Raw genomic sequence first — 14455 nt, 5'->3', positions numbered from 1 at the left:
CCGCGCGTCGCAGGCGAAACGTAACACTACCTTTATCACGTGACCAGCTTCCCTCACTTTGAATACTTTCCACTTTCGCACCCCTAATGCTGACGCATTGCAAGAAGACGCAGAAGAGTCATCAGCTTTTGTGCAGTGTCTTACATGCTCATTCTCCCTCTGTCGAGCCCACGTACTTACCTGCTCGAAACTTAAATGAACTGTGAGCGAGCGACGTCTTGTCTGCCTTCAATTCGTTCGGCGTCTCGCGTTCTTTCACGTTTACCATTACAGTGAGAGCATCTTCGTGTCTTGAGAGCGGGAAACTGCATGTGAATAACTTCCTTTTATTTAATTAGTCGCATTATTTGGCCATGGCCATTCTGTTTAACTAAAACATCTTCAGTGGCACCACCATGACTGCAGGACTCTCTCTTGAACGGGCATCACCATTCCGATAAAGCGGCTATCGGTGATAGCATTCAATGCAATATGAGGTACTCGTATCACACGTGTCTTGACGCCCGCCGGCACTGGCGCTGTAGCAGCAAGTTTTGAAGCGAAACAATAATAATATTTGGGGTTTTACGTGCCAAAACCACTTTCTGATTATGAGGCACGCCGTAGTGGAGGACTCCGGAAATTTTGACCACCTGGGGTTCTTTAACGTGCACCTAAATCGAAGCACACGGGTGTTTTCGCATTTTCCCCCATCGAAATGCGGCCGCCGTGGCCGGGATTCGATCCCGCGACCTCGTGCTCAGCAGCCCAGCACCATAGCCACTGAGCAACCACGGCGGGTGAAGCGAAACAAGCAAACGCGACAACATTTTCCTCATCTCTAGGGTCCTATTTTTAAATTGCTCTCACGTTTATTGAAGCCCGTCCACAAGAAGGGATAATCTCGTTTCAGCTTGCCAGTACAGTTCGCCGATGCATATCGCGTACCTTCTGCGGAATAGTCACCGGTTTTTTTCAGGCACGCTTCAATGTTGTTAGATTTTGCCCTGAGCAACAGCGCAAGAAGTTGAAGACGCAAACAGCATTTGGGAGCATCTGATGCGGGGGCTTCACAGCAGGCACAGTTGCGCCGCACGTATGATATTCGAGTTTCAATTTCCAGCGTAAGCGCTTGAGATAGGTTTTCATAAAAAAAGGCGCTCTGCAGCAGAAACATCTGAGAGCTACTTCTAAAGTGCCGAATCTTCTACAGCCTTCTCAGGACCGTGTTATAAAAATGGAAGTGGCGAACCCTAATAGTAGCGACTACACCAGTGACCCCCCGCGGTCGCGTCGACAAATAGACTCGGCTTTCATCGTCTCCTCACGGAATGCTTGCTCTGTGCGTTTTGCATCAATCAATAGCACCGTGTGTGTACAGAATATGCGTTAGAAGTACTGTGTACGTCTCCGTAACGTAATAAGAAACAATGAGAAAGAAGTACTTTAGTGCGTCGAACAATCAGTTTGCATCGCATGGTAATTAAATAGAAAAAAAAGTTAGCCATCCTACACACCGATAATATGACGGCGGACACGTGAAAATGCTTTTTTGTGCCCTGTTCTCACTCTGATGTAATGACCTCGGAACGATCCTCTCAGGACTGCAGATGTTTTTTTTTCTTTCTTTTTAAAGTTGGAAGCGGCTGTTGAGTCTATATTGCAGTGGAGAATGCCTCTCCTGATGTCGACGTTTGTTTATTTGTTTTTTTTAAATAAACGTTTCTTTCATCGCCATCTCGGTGTTTAGCATGACTCGTCGGTCAGTTGTCCGGTTTCTCGCCTGACAGGCATGCGAACCGGGCTCCAGCGAAATAGCCTGAGCGACAATGTAATGCCAAAGCGCGCACCTCTGTTTTGCGTACTTTTAAACAATATATCGCGACAAATACAAAAAAGAGAACCTTTATATGTAATTTCGGCTCATCTCTACAGCGCACAGATCTCTAGCTAGCTCCTTGCGACGACAGCCACGTGTTGATGATGAATGTAATTTTCATGCTATGGCACATGCCCACTACAGTGAACCAGCGAAGAAGCAGCCGGTACATTTAAACTGAATAAGAAGAAATGAAGAAACACAAGCCAATACAAGATTTCTCGCATGGCATATGGCAGGGGTGCACTAAAGCACAAGCGCGCCTGTGCTTTGCGTCAAAGACGCAGGAATGTAATGGCCAACTTGATAGCATTTCATTAACTACTTTACGGAAGCTTTGCTTGACATAGATTCCAACATGTGCGTGGGATCTGCATAATTTTCATTTCAATGTGCATAAACCCCCATGCTTGGTTTCCAACTGGGTATGTATCCATTCGTTGCCATTTCTCCAGAGTGGTATGCCTTATAGTGTGACACGTGGGCTATAGAATGCTGACATGTCTTTGGACGCGCATTGTTCACAAGCATCATACATCGCCTTGGTCCTCGTCCCACATGTGCGTTGTTGTGCATAACCACATACATTTGATGAGAATAGAGTTGTAACGTTTGTCGTGAATAAACATAAACATTCCAGGAAATTGCACGTTGGTTACGATGAAATTAAACGCAATCGCATACATCGCATTTATTTGTTTAGCATTTGTGGGACCCCATCACTAAAGCGTCGCATCACATAGCTTCCAACACGTGGATTGGATCTGCGCCCTTTATTCTTACTTTTTTTTACTTAGCTCGTTCTTACAAATTCGGCCACAGAGCACTGCGCGCTAAAAAGCACCCCACCCTGCACCGCAGAAAAAAAAAAAAGACGTCTTTCTCGTATTCACGTTCTAGAGAAAAAAAAATTGAAATACCACCATGTCGGTAAATCTGCGTGCATACGGAACTTGCCCGTCCCCCCGTTATTTGCGTTTCCCAGCGACAACACCTGCGTGTTGTTTACGCGGCGATTCATCTCCCTCTAACCGTGCTTAATATCTTCGCGATTAAATAAATGGCGGAGTGCTGTGCACATTCACGCCGGGACAAAGAAAACAGAAATAAGACCCGCACGCATTTAAATACTAAGCAGTCCTCGCCAGTAGCGAGCTGGACTCTTTGTTTCGCCCGTCACGTATTGGTCTCTCCCACTTTGCTCCGCTGCGGCGACGGAGAAAAAAGAACAACGAAGACAATGGGGTCAGCCGAACGACGCCACCGCAACAAAACACATATGAGACTATCCCTAACAAGGCCTCGTTTTGTCGCAACCCAAAACGAGGCGACAGTGGCGGTCGCGATGGGGACCGAATTAAGTGAGCTCATCCTATTTCACCCTAGAAACTAATTAAAGTTCCCGCCAGAGATCACGTTGTACGTGGTCAGTGATGGCGTAGCACTTTCCACTTCAGAGAACAATGGAGTACTCGCTGCGCGATTATATGCGTAATATGCGCGCCTCCATGGGATTGGCTATGCATGTCCGCTTACAACGTCCTTAACTAGTTGCGAAACAGCGCGCAGGCGAGTTATCGCGGTTATTAATTGAGTTGTGTTCTCTTATACTCTGTTAAATGGGTGGCTGTAGAGGGATTGAGTAAGAAAATATATTTCCTACTTCATTTCTCTCTAAAGAAAAAAATGTTAATGAATATTAAAATCAAAGTAAGTGAAAGACAATAAAGTTAAGTTGCTGAGATGGAGTGTTTGATCAACATCTACAATACACACTACTACACAAACGCTGTGCATACAGTCTTTACACTTAAATGAAGGCTCCTCGACCCGATTACTAAGATGCATGGAAGGTCCTCATACACAGAGAAATTCGAGCTCAGTCGACAATACAGAACATAAATGCCACCACTGCGTACACAGCTGTACACTTCCACTACATATACGCCGGCAGAAGTCTCTGTGTTTCAATACAGAGTTTTCTCGCGCTTTCTTTTTCCTCCACTCATCAGAAGCACATATCTAAAATTAAAAAACAAAATTATGGGGTTTTTACGTGCCAAAACCACTTTCTGATTATGAGGCACGCCGTAGTGGAGGACTCCGGATGTTTTGACCACCTGGGGTTCTTTAACATGCACCTAAGTCTAAGTACACGGGTGTTTTCGCATTTCGCCACCATTGAAATGCGGCCGCCGAGGCCGGGATTCTCATCCCGCGACAGATCTAAAATTGTATCTACACCAGAAAATATTTAAAGAAGGTCTTCGTCTTTTGCAGTAAGAAGTCACTGATCACAGTCCAAGTATTTTTTTTTATATAATAATGAGGCGCTTGCCGAGTCTTCCCAGCTGTTTTGCTAATACAGTGTTTTAGTTTGGCGTTTTTACACTCCGCTCAGCAGCTAAGCGGAGCGGAAGCGCGAATGCGCATGCGCACTCCGCTTAGCCGCCAGCGGTATAGCGAAGCGAGAAACATGGTCCGCTTACAAGCTGCCTGAGCGGAGCGGGCTCCGCAGCACGTTGGCTAGCGTTGGCGTCCGAAAGGATTGGATTGGATGCAGAAAGCAAGCTCGCTAGCTACCACGTGGTTCTCCAAGACGGCCCTTTATTTTCCACTGCATAAAATGGATCTGTAACGCATTACAAGCACACGTCTACATACTTCATGCACAAATAAATTATATATATACGTTTTACTGTATAAAAGTGACGAATAGGGTGTTTTTATTTTCTTTCATTACCCTGAAGTTAGCCAGAGAGCGCTGCAACTGGGAAAGGTCCGCTCCACTACGCTAAACGTACAACTAAAACGTGAAAATCGCCCGCCGCTCCACTGTGACTTGGCAGGGCGACGCGGAGCGGAGCGTACCGTAAAGACGCTCAACTAAAACCCTCTAATGTTGTTTTATCAGCGGGGTCGTTGGTCACTCAAGAAGGACGTGCTATGGGTGTTCTCCATTTCATGGCCAAAGCAGCAATCGGGAGAAGTAACGCAGCATATACTGCACAAAAAGGCATTTGCGTATGTCGCATTATGTCGAAGTCGATCTCTCTGTGTATGTGTCTCTAGACACGTCGCAAGAGGAGGGCTGCTATGTTGAATTGCCCGTGCGGGTCAATTTGCCAGCTTCGCTCTATCACCATCCAACCATTCCTCCAAAGAACGGCGAGAAGATAGTTGTCTCAAAATGGCGGATATCCAACCTAGACAGCGGCACTGTACGCTGAGTTTCTTCGTTCAGGGCCATTTCTGGCGAGTATTTCTCCCCCTAATGCGGCGTGGTGGAAACGGCAAGGGGCCCACATCTCCGACACGAAGGAAGGCCACAGAGGTGCGTCACAAGCGGCACATATTACGTTGGTCGGAGAAAGCGGAGAGGTCCTCAGCTCTGGGGAGCTTACTTCGCCTCCTCTCATAGTGGCCTCACAACATTTCATGTGCTACTAGACCATTTTAAAATTATTTTTGCAGTAGAATGCGACCTTCACGATGCTTTAAAACTTCCAGTGTGCACCGAAACCTCCCTGCGCGGACTGGTCCCCAAAGGTGTCGCCAACTGTCTGTGTCGCAGCGCAACCAACTGACGGACGGCGGGTATGAGGACTGTGCTAGCCGCGAAAGCATGAAAACCCGATGAGGCCCGATGAAGTAATTGTTTTGTCGGTTAACACTGGACTAAGTAGTTGCGCTTTTGCGTTTGAATTTAGAGATGGGAACTGACATTTTACAGATCCTGTGGAAACGAAATTTAGGTAGTCCTTGAGTTAACACTGCTACCAGCCTTCATAAAATGAAATGATCAGCGGGCCATAGCAAGGCATCCCAACCAGTTCTGTGAAGCTTTTGATTACTTTAATTGCTGGTAAATGTAATGTGACAAACATGAAGGCGTTACGAGTCTTTCATGAAAGAAACACAAGCGACTTTTCATTGGTTTCAGATTGCACAAAATTTGTTTTCATTTCTGTTGCTCCATTTCGCCCTTGCCCACGGCTCTACAATACCCCTGCTACTAATTTAATGCTCCTGCCCTCAAGGCCTTTGTGGTCAATATTATATGAAAAAATGAAAGTTTCTTCGAAGGAAGTGGCGCTTGTGTGATGTCAGGGAGTTTATATTGGGTAAGTTTTCGTTTTTTACAGCACTGCACTGAAAACCGCTTATAGTAAAAAAATTTACCCAAATAAAATCCATAGCGCTTATTGCTAAGATTATGCACAAGTCTTGCACAATTATGCAAGGTATCGATTGGAATAAACATTATCGCAAATTCACATGAAGCACTCTCCTGTAGAGTAGAAGACAACAACTTTATTTACTGTGTAAGTTGTGAATAAAGGAGTGTAGGTAGTGAACTGTGTAGGTAGTGTAGGTAGTGTGTAGAAACTGTGTAGGTAGTTAACTACACGAGTGAACTACACTCCTGTGTAATCAAGCGGAGAGACACGACCTATTTCTTTCTCGTCCTTCCTATCCTGTATTTAGCATCTTATCACTGGCTTAAATAAGGTTTTTTCACCTCGGTGCGGGTTTGTACACGCAAGCTGCAGAGTGTGGCGTCACCCAACTTCATCGCAGCTTCGGCGGCGTGACCATGCTGTCCAAGCGTAGTATTTTCCTCTACTGTAGCATAGATGGGTCTGGCTGAGAGGCAACGACAGACAACTATTCAACAAAGGGAACAAGTCTGCTTGAAACTCTGTTTGCTCACACGTTCACGCTTTAGGTGAAGAACCATTCGACTATACTGTACTGCCGAAGAAACAACGGGCTCAGCATTGCAGTCCAATATTGCTGTGTTCCTTAGACTGTGCAGCCAAATCGGGAAAAAATATATAAAAGAGCATGTAATCCGCATGTAATCAAATATCAGACGGTATGCGTGTGCAAGTGAAAGTTTTTCTTCAAAGTCCTGTCTATTTTCTTTACCTGGTACTGGTTACACACGTCGTGCTTTTCGGTTCCTCCTAAAGCTTTTGGAGTGAGATGTATTGCCTTCTGCCACTGTAATGCTCGCATAGAATGTTACATTTGCTGCAATAAACATCATTTACGAAAAGGACAAAAAAAACTGAAGAAAGAATGAAAGAGAGAGAGAGAGAGAGATTTACAGAAAGGCAGAGAGGTTGGCCTGAGCTATAACTTGCTCTAGCCTGCTATACTCTACACTGGGGAAAAGGGACGGGGAGAGAAAGGGCTGATGAATGATGATGATGGTATCAGAAAGAAATGCGTATATACAAATTCAGAGTTGTAGCATCCCTAAAACCGTGCGTCCAGCCCAGTGACTTGGAGAAAGGCTATAGCGGCACTTGTTGTCAGGGCTGCGCTGTCTGCATTAGACCAAGGAACTAAAAGAAACTCCTCTGATAGCGGCTTCTTATCGACGTTTGCACTGGACGAGACCGGTTCCCGTCGTTCTTGCGCGTACGCGGGACACACGCAAAATGTATGATCAAGTGTTTCTGGCACCTCACAGTATTTACAGTTTGGACTAGTATCACTGCCACCTATCATACGTCTATAACGCTTGGTGAATGCGACACCAAGGCGAATCCCGTGCACCACGTTCGTTTGGCTTCTTTTGTGCTTGTGAGGCATACGGAATTTCGTTTCTTGGTCGCATTTGTGTGCTCGTTTGTGTCGTCGAGAATTAGCTAAGATGTGAAACTGCCGACTGCTACTTTGCGGGGCCGAAGTTCATGTCCACTCTGGCTTATGTGTACTTTTTATTTTGTTTATAAACTTCTCACAAAGTACTTTGCTATTGCTACAACACCGTCTGAGAAGCTTGGGTGTCGCCTTGCTATCAGCATATCACTGTCAGTGTGTCGTCGTTCGGGCAAAACTTATTTTTTCTCATAACTCCTTTTTTTTCTCTCGGAAGGTAGTTATTATTGATTACTTCGGTATAACGGGCTATTTGCTATAGATGTCTTTACTTATTAGACAGCAAGCATGTGAAATGGGTCACTTTTCGCGTAGATGACTTCATCCTTCAACCAGCGTGAAATGTTCCATCGTTTATGAACAGTGTAATCATCCGCGATGCGCCTGTAGAGCGACAATAACCTGGTAGAAATATCGCCGCAGGCGCTCCCAAAATAAGTTAATAATACTAATAATGATGATAATACAGGAAAGAAGCCGAGGGAATGCACGAGCCTGCTTTCAGCAGTGCGAAAGCGAGAGCGAAGTCGGCCCAAAGTAGCGTACGAACCACGGAACGCTATTTTCGGACGATAAACGCACACACCATGCAAGTGCGCAAAAATTTGCGTTTCTGAGCGGCCGGTGTGGTCGCGCGCTTGTAGTGGCAGAACACAGCGGGCGACCTGTAGCTCGTTCGGAGGCGCATTTTGACGCTCTGTTGACGCTGCTTCCAGCCAAGAGTACACTCGATCTTCAGCTGCGGGAGAGACGTGCTCGAGCTGCTGCCAAAAATACAAAACGAAGTCGCACAAAAAAGGCTCACTTCTTTAGGCTGTGAACTACATTTTCTCCCGACACGGGCGACGGCAGGAAATGGGCCGTATCCTCCATTGCCTCTCTGCGTCCATTCTTTCTGTTGAACGTAGCGTGTTTCGGAGCTTCGTGTGTCCCTGCTAAGATTGAATTTCATTCCTCGCACAAGTCGGGCAACTTGAATTGTTTCTTTCCCGAAGTTGGCGCCTTGGCATTCGCATGTTTCAAGATTCTCATTGCGAAAATTATAGTGCATATGTATTATACTCTGAGGCGTTACGTGTCACAACCATGATATTATTATGAGCCACGGCATAGTAGGGCACTCGCTGTCACATTTTTACCACCCGGGGTTTCTATACAGAGTACAAAGCAACGTGAAGCTATGCGCGAATTCAGAAAGCAACATGCTATCCTTCGTGGCTGGTTTCCTGCCGCCTCGAGGTAGTGGTTGCTTTCACTTTTCCTCCTCTCGCAGAATATTTCTTTTTATTCCTTCTTTTTCTTGTCATGAATGGTATGGACTGTAAAAGCATTGATACTTCTGTCGCTGTGCAGCTAGAAGTAAAACAACAACAACAACAACAAAAATTCTGCTTGCGAGAAAATCAGATTGAACAAGCACCCAACTTCTGCCTATTTCCATGGTCTTTCTTTCGCGCTCTCTCTTTCTTCTGCGCATGTCGCCCTGGCGCAGGCACTCTTATGGATTATTCAGTTTCATTGTTGCATTAAACTGCCAGAGACGATCATCTGTCTTGTTGGCACCCATATATGCAAACAGTTGCTTTCACTGCGCTATAATGGAACTATTATAGCGATATAACTCAGTTGTGAATTTCGCGACGATAAAGTGGACACGAATGGCGAATTGCCGAACAGTCACGTCAGGTTGAGCAATGGTCAAGGAAAATGCGGGACAATTGCTGTACGTTTTATATTTGTTGCGTTTGCTGCATACAACAGCTAAAGCGGTCAGAGCGATGCGAAACGAACAACAGTGGCCAAATCTGTCTGACGGGAAGTTTCTCGGATGTCTGCGCTGAAGCAAATTGCCTCAGACTGTCAACGATGCCCTTTCGCAACAGCAGCTTTCACGAGTTGGTTATGCCTTGGCGTTTAGACTTTTAAATGGGAAGGCAGTCACTTTATTCCCATTCAATTCAATTCACGCTTCATCATGGCCCCTTGCTGCGTCGCGCCTGTGTTTTCATCTATTTCGCTGGTTTGGTTCATGATAATAACGAACTGTATTCGAGCAAAAGGAATTGTCGCATAACAGCGCTCGAGGATCGGAGTCGCTAGCTTGTGCACTGTATGGCCGCCCGCATAGCGGACTTGTATACTGTGGAGTCGTGGCACTGGTGCTTAGGATTCTGTTCTCGGGGTGAAATAGAAAATACATGCCTGACCGCAGCCTCCGCGATAACGCGTGCATCGCCGAGACAAAATTGCGCAAGAGAACGTTGCGCAAACCCGTATTAGTAAATTACGTTTCTGTGATAGTGAAACGCCACTCCTACGTTGACAATATCCCTGGTAAGGCAGGGGAGAGGCGGGGGAGGGAAGGGCACAGAAGGGACGAAAAAACGGGACGCAGGTGACGATGTTGCTCTAAAGTTTGTGAACCGGCTCTCTGGGACGTCATGGATTCTGATAGCATCATATCGGGTCTAGCCGATTGTTTATCCCTAAATAAGGACTCTATTGCATACAGAAGTGAAATGTGCGACGTCACGCTGATAAGTGGGCGCTGATATTTAGGAGGGATGTTCAAATGTGAGATTGGGCTTCATTTCCCGCCGTAAGAATCAACGTTTTATCGTGAAATGTTTTTTTAAGCAATACTTTACCAGTAAAGGCGACGTGGTGTCACTGTGCAGTGTCTCCTTTGAAAAGTGTACGCTGATAATTTGTGCCCAGTCGGTCGGTCGATGGGTTCGTCGGTCGATTGGTTGGATAACGGCTCTAATTAAGGGCGGCGTGTGTCAGAGTTGATGGCGATCGCGAAACGCAAAGGAAAATACTTGCAGAATATTAGCCCTGTATATCATTCTACACAAGGCTGATTATGTTTTTCCTTTCTTTTTTGGCAGCAGAGGGTCACGCTGCTGAAGATTGCTTGTACGACGACAATCGGTAAGTGATCACGCACCCGCTTTATCCTGCTCAACCCACCAATTAATCTCACATTTTTGTTTTATTGGGTTGTTTTTCTCTCGACAAACATGACTATCATATGGAAAAAGATTGTTGAACTTGGCAATATGTAAATAGTTATCGGGTAGTAGTGTCAATCATCTGTTGCTTGAGCCATACCCGTACTGAAAACTTGCCTTGCTCTTTCCCGTTGCGACTTAAAAGCATCTTTGCTATCTTGCGTTTCGTAGCAATGGCCACTACGACCGATATTCACCTGAGTAAAAGAGAGTAGTTAACCGCACTCTGCGGTACATATCGCTCCTGTGCATCTAGATAAAGCTTGTCACAATGGAAAACATCTACACAGCCACTTGCACACGTGGCAAATTGAAGAACGGTATCCAGCGAGCCATTCATGCGCGCCATTTTTCTAGCGACGTATACAGAGCTCGGAGCTCTTAAGAGCAGCGCACGACTAGGCGATCAACGACGCCTGCAGAGTATCGTGATAAACACCAGCCGTTATCGGCCTGATTACTCCCATGTGCACCGCGAATCAAGCGGCTCTAATTGGCGCTGCGCTTTTAATAATGTTTGGGAAGATATAAACCAGTTGACCTTGTTGATATTGTAGCAGCAGACGTACAGTATGGAGGAGTTAATTAATAAACGGAGCCTATGTTCCCGTTTCCGCGGTTTAGTGCCTCAGAACGATGTGCGCATGATCACTTGGTGGCCGTCTGCTGCTTACCGGGTCGTCGGTGGTTATGACCATCGAATACGTCTGGACTATTTTACCGAAGCGTGCCGCCTTCTTGGGCTCTTTATGCTGCTGTTCTGTATTAACCAAATGCACGTTGCTGTATAGTCGCTTCTATATGCATAAAAATGCGTAATGGGACGGGTGTGTTCTGAGAATGTTTTCCACAATTCCGAAAAATTTCTTAGAAGTTCTGAGAAATTTAGGCCAAGAGGGGGGGGGGGAGGTGGCACCACGGGAATAGAAAATGAAATCGACGATGCACGGTGTTTCAGGTAACTCGAGCGAAACTTTACAAAATATGCAAATACTACGTAGTTGGACAAAAACAAGGTTGCCCGTCGCTTTGAGATACCCGGGTCATTCTTTGCATACCACCTAATTAGATAATTAGTCTTATAAGTTACTCAACTTCTAAATTATTACAATCAGATTAAAAATGTCAATGAGAAAATTGTAGAGCAACATCCTATGCTTCCGATAAAGCTTTCTGTTCCTCCACACGTGCTGTTTTTCCGAGCGTGCAAGAAGCGCGCGACTGGCCGCTCGAGGCACTTTGCGTGTATTCGCAGGCTTCTTTCATGCTCGGTACACGTCCAGGTGATCGAAATGATTTCGAAGTCCCCCAATACGGCGCGCCTCCTGATCAGAACTTTTTTTTTGGCACGTAAAATGCCATAATTTGACTGCTTCTTTTTAAATCGTCTATATTGTGCATGAAAACACGAGGTACTCGCCGACCGCATAACGGGCAGCTCGGTCTCTCTCTCTTGTCTTACTTTGCAATGAGTGTGGCCGCATGTCGAGAAAAAAATTGGTTCTTGATTGTAAGCGTGGAAAGCTGCTGGCGTTATACGGGATACAGCCGAACATGCACAGTTCACGGTATGAATTCATATGCACCGCTCTGGTGAAACAACCGTTTATATAGACTACAACTTAGCACAGCCTGTGCTAACGGTATGAATTCGGGCGGCTGCTTTCGAGCCCTCTGGCTGCGCGCTTTATCTTCGACTGGTGTAAAATGTACTTAAGTATGTGAAGTTAAGAAGCGAGCAACCTGGTGACTGCAGCCAATGGCTCATGGACGATGCATTTCGTAAATCGCAGTTGCAGTATTTGCACGATATGGGCCTCCATGTTTTATAGAATTTTATTCCCACATTAAGTCGCGTGTCAGCCCAGCGCCCTATCCCCTTCAAAAAAGAAAAACAAGATGTAGTGACCGGAACCCCATTGAGCTCGTTCATTCCGAGCGGCGCGCTTCAACTTCAACACGCTCTCACCTTCGTGGTGGGGAGCCGAGAACGCGACCGAGATCGTAGATCCGGTCCCGAGGCTGCGTTTGGCGGTAGTTTTGCGTGTGCACGCTTTGCGCCTACATCATGTTTGTTTAGAACAGCAGAAGCGCTGACGCGTTTCCGCTTCCGGTGTCTGATTGATCTGTATAGAAGCCGACCATTCGGCTCGGACAGGCTTATACCGGCGACTCGCTCCAGCGGGCTCCGCCTCATTGCGATCCGGGTTGTATACAGCATGGCAGCAAATAGTCAAATAAATATTCGGCTACGAGCACAGATTTTGCAGACGGGAACCAAGTATACTCTGCAGAGTAGGCTGATAGCCCGTCATTTATTATTTGCGAGTTTATTTTGTTGAACTCAAAGAACACTATCTTTCAAACAGCAAAGAAAAACTGTTCACCATCAGACGCCGTCTGCAAAGATGTGTACCCTGTATAGGATGTTAATACCATAAGGGAAGGTGCATAGTCACCAGGAAAATGGTCACATGGGGCGCGATCGGAGTTCTTTGTTCGATACGCGTTCTGTTCGGTTGCTGGAACGTCACAAAGCGGCACTATGCAAAATTTCTGAGAACGGGGCGGAGAGAGCAGCTAATCGGCAAGCGGTGAACTCCCCGGAAGTTTACTTCCCTTCGTTTGTCGTCTGCTTGCAGACAGTATACTACAAAACGAAATGTTTCTCGTCTTCCAAATGAATAAAATCTTTATCTGAAAATGATTTTTTTCTTCTCAAACTGAAACACGTTTTCAAATAGTAGTAGGTGTGACTACTACAATTTATCACTATTGCTTTCTCTGCGTCGCCCCTAGGCGGTGTCGCGCACAGCGAGAAAAAAAACTGGAAAAAAAAATACAACGGGAACAGTGGCGCAGTTTTCAAGAGGCAGCAACAACATTTCAGTGGCTCGCTGGCACCCGATGAAGTGGTCGATTTCGCTGTACAACCAACGCACCATTTGTTTCAAAAAACAAAAGCGACGCAGGAATTCGCTTTCTGCCATTTCTTCAAACGCGCTTCGCAGCTCCACTCGCTATTCTACCTCATCGAGCAACGCCAGCGCAACAACCGAAGTTCCCAATGCAAGCGCCATTTTCTCGAATTAAACTGTGGATTGGATCCAAACTTGCTATTCCACAGCCGAAGACGCTGGTTGGATTCAATCCAATGCACCAGACGCGCCATGCGAAGCCGGTTTCGTAACGAGCGTATGATTGCTCCAAACGTCCCAACTCCCGTCGGGTTCGGCGCCTAGCAGAACGTGCTCGGTTGCACGATGATTGACAGGAGCATGTCGTCATTTTGACGTCACCAAAAACGTGGCTGCGGCCCGCGGCTGGCGACGTCGGCGCGGAGCAGGCCGATCGCGCGCGCCGTTAACCGAACGAAAGCGCCGAACAACCATCTCCGATCGCACCCTTGGTGCTGCTCGAGGGTTAGAAGTGCTTGAAGAGAATTCAGGAACATCTAAAATTTTGTGAATCTGATTATTGTAGTTGTTTCTGTGTACGCGAGACATTTACTTAGTGAAACCCATCTAGGGAAACAGCGTCGCTCGCTGTATCGTTTTCGAATACTTGAGACAAACGGGTACTCGCCTCACCGAGTTAAAAAGAGACTAATCGACACTTGCGCTTCCCCAGGTCGGACCATGGCCACACACGTCACAGGTGCAAAAAGCGATTCGTGCACTAGTGCAGTACTTGAAGTGCACCGACCTAAGATGCCGTTCAAAGTTCTACTGTGCATCCTCCTGCACGCACTCAGTGATCACTAGCTCTCCCTCTTCATATTCTCCCTTTCCCTTAGCCCCAGTGTAGGGTATCAAACCGGACGCTGGCTTGATTGACCTCACTTCCGTTCCTATTCTCTCTCTCTCTCTCGCCCTTCTTCGTGCTTTCTATACTGTCCCCGGCAATTCGA

General features: G+C 46.4%; 1 protein-coding gene across 10 annotated transcripts in view; it reads left to right on the top strand.

Annotated features, from left to right (window-relative positions):
* Positions 1 to 14455, top strand: part of LOC135902899 (neuropeptide F receptor-like) — a 424407-nt gene that overhangs the window by 366883 nt on the left and 43069 nt on the right. For 8 of the 10 annotated variants that reach the window (XM_065433213.1, XM_070531292.1, XM_065433210.1 and 5 more), the window contains one exon: positions 10423 to 10465. The gene's annotated coding sequence lies outside the window, so the exon portion shown is untranslated. Of the gene's footprint in view, positions 1 to 9233; positions 9255 to 10422; positions 10466 to 14455 lie in introns of those variants that run through there. The other 2 variants (XM_070531293.1, XM_065433211.1) reach the window with 2 other exon arrangements.

Source organism: Dermacentor albipictus, chromosome 1 (genome assembly GCF_038994185.2).
Source record: "Dermacentor albipictus isolate Rhodes 1998 colony chromosome 1, USDA_Dalb.pri_finalv2, whole genome shotgun sequence".
In the NCBI taxonomy this organism is placed as follows: domain Eukaryota; kingdom Metazoa; phylum Arthropoda; class Arachnida; order Ixodida; family Ixodidae; genus Dermacentor; species Dermacentor albipictus.
The sequence above is the reverse complement of the archived record's forward strand: the minus strand, read 5'-3'. Positions and strand labels throughout refer to the sequence as shown.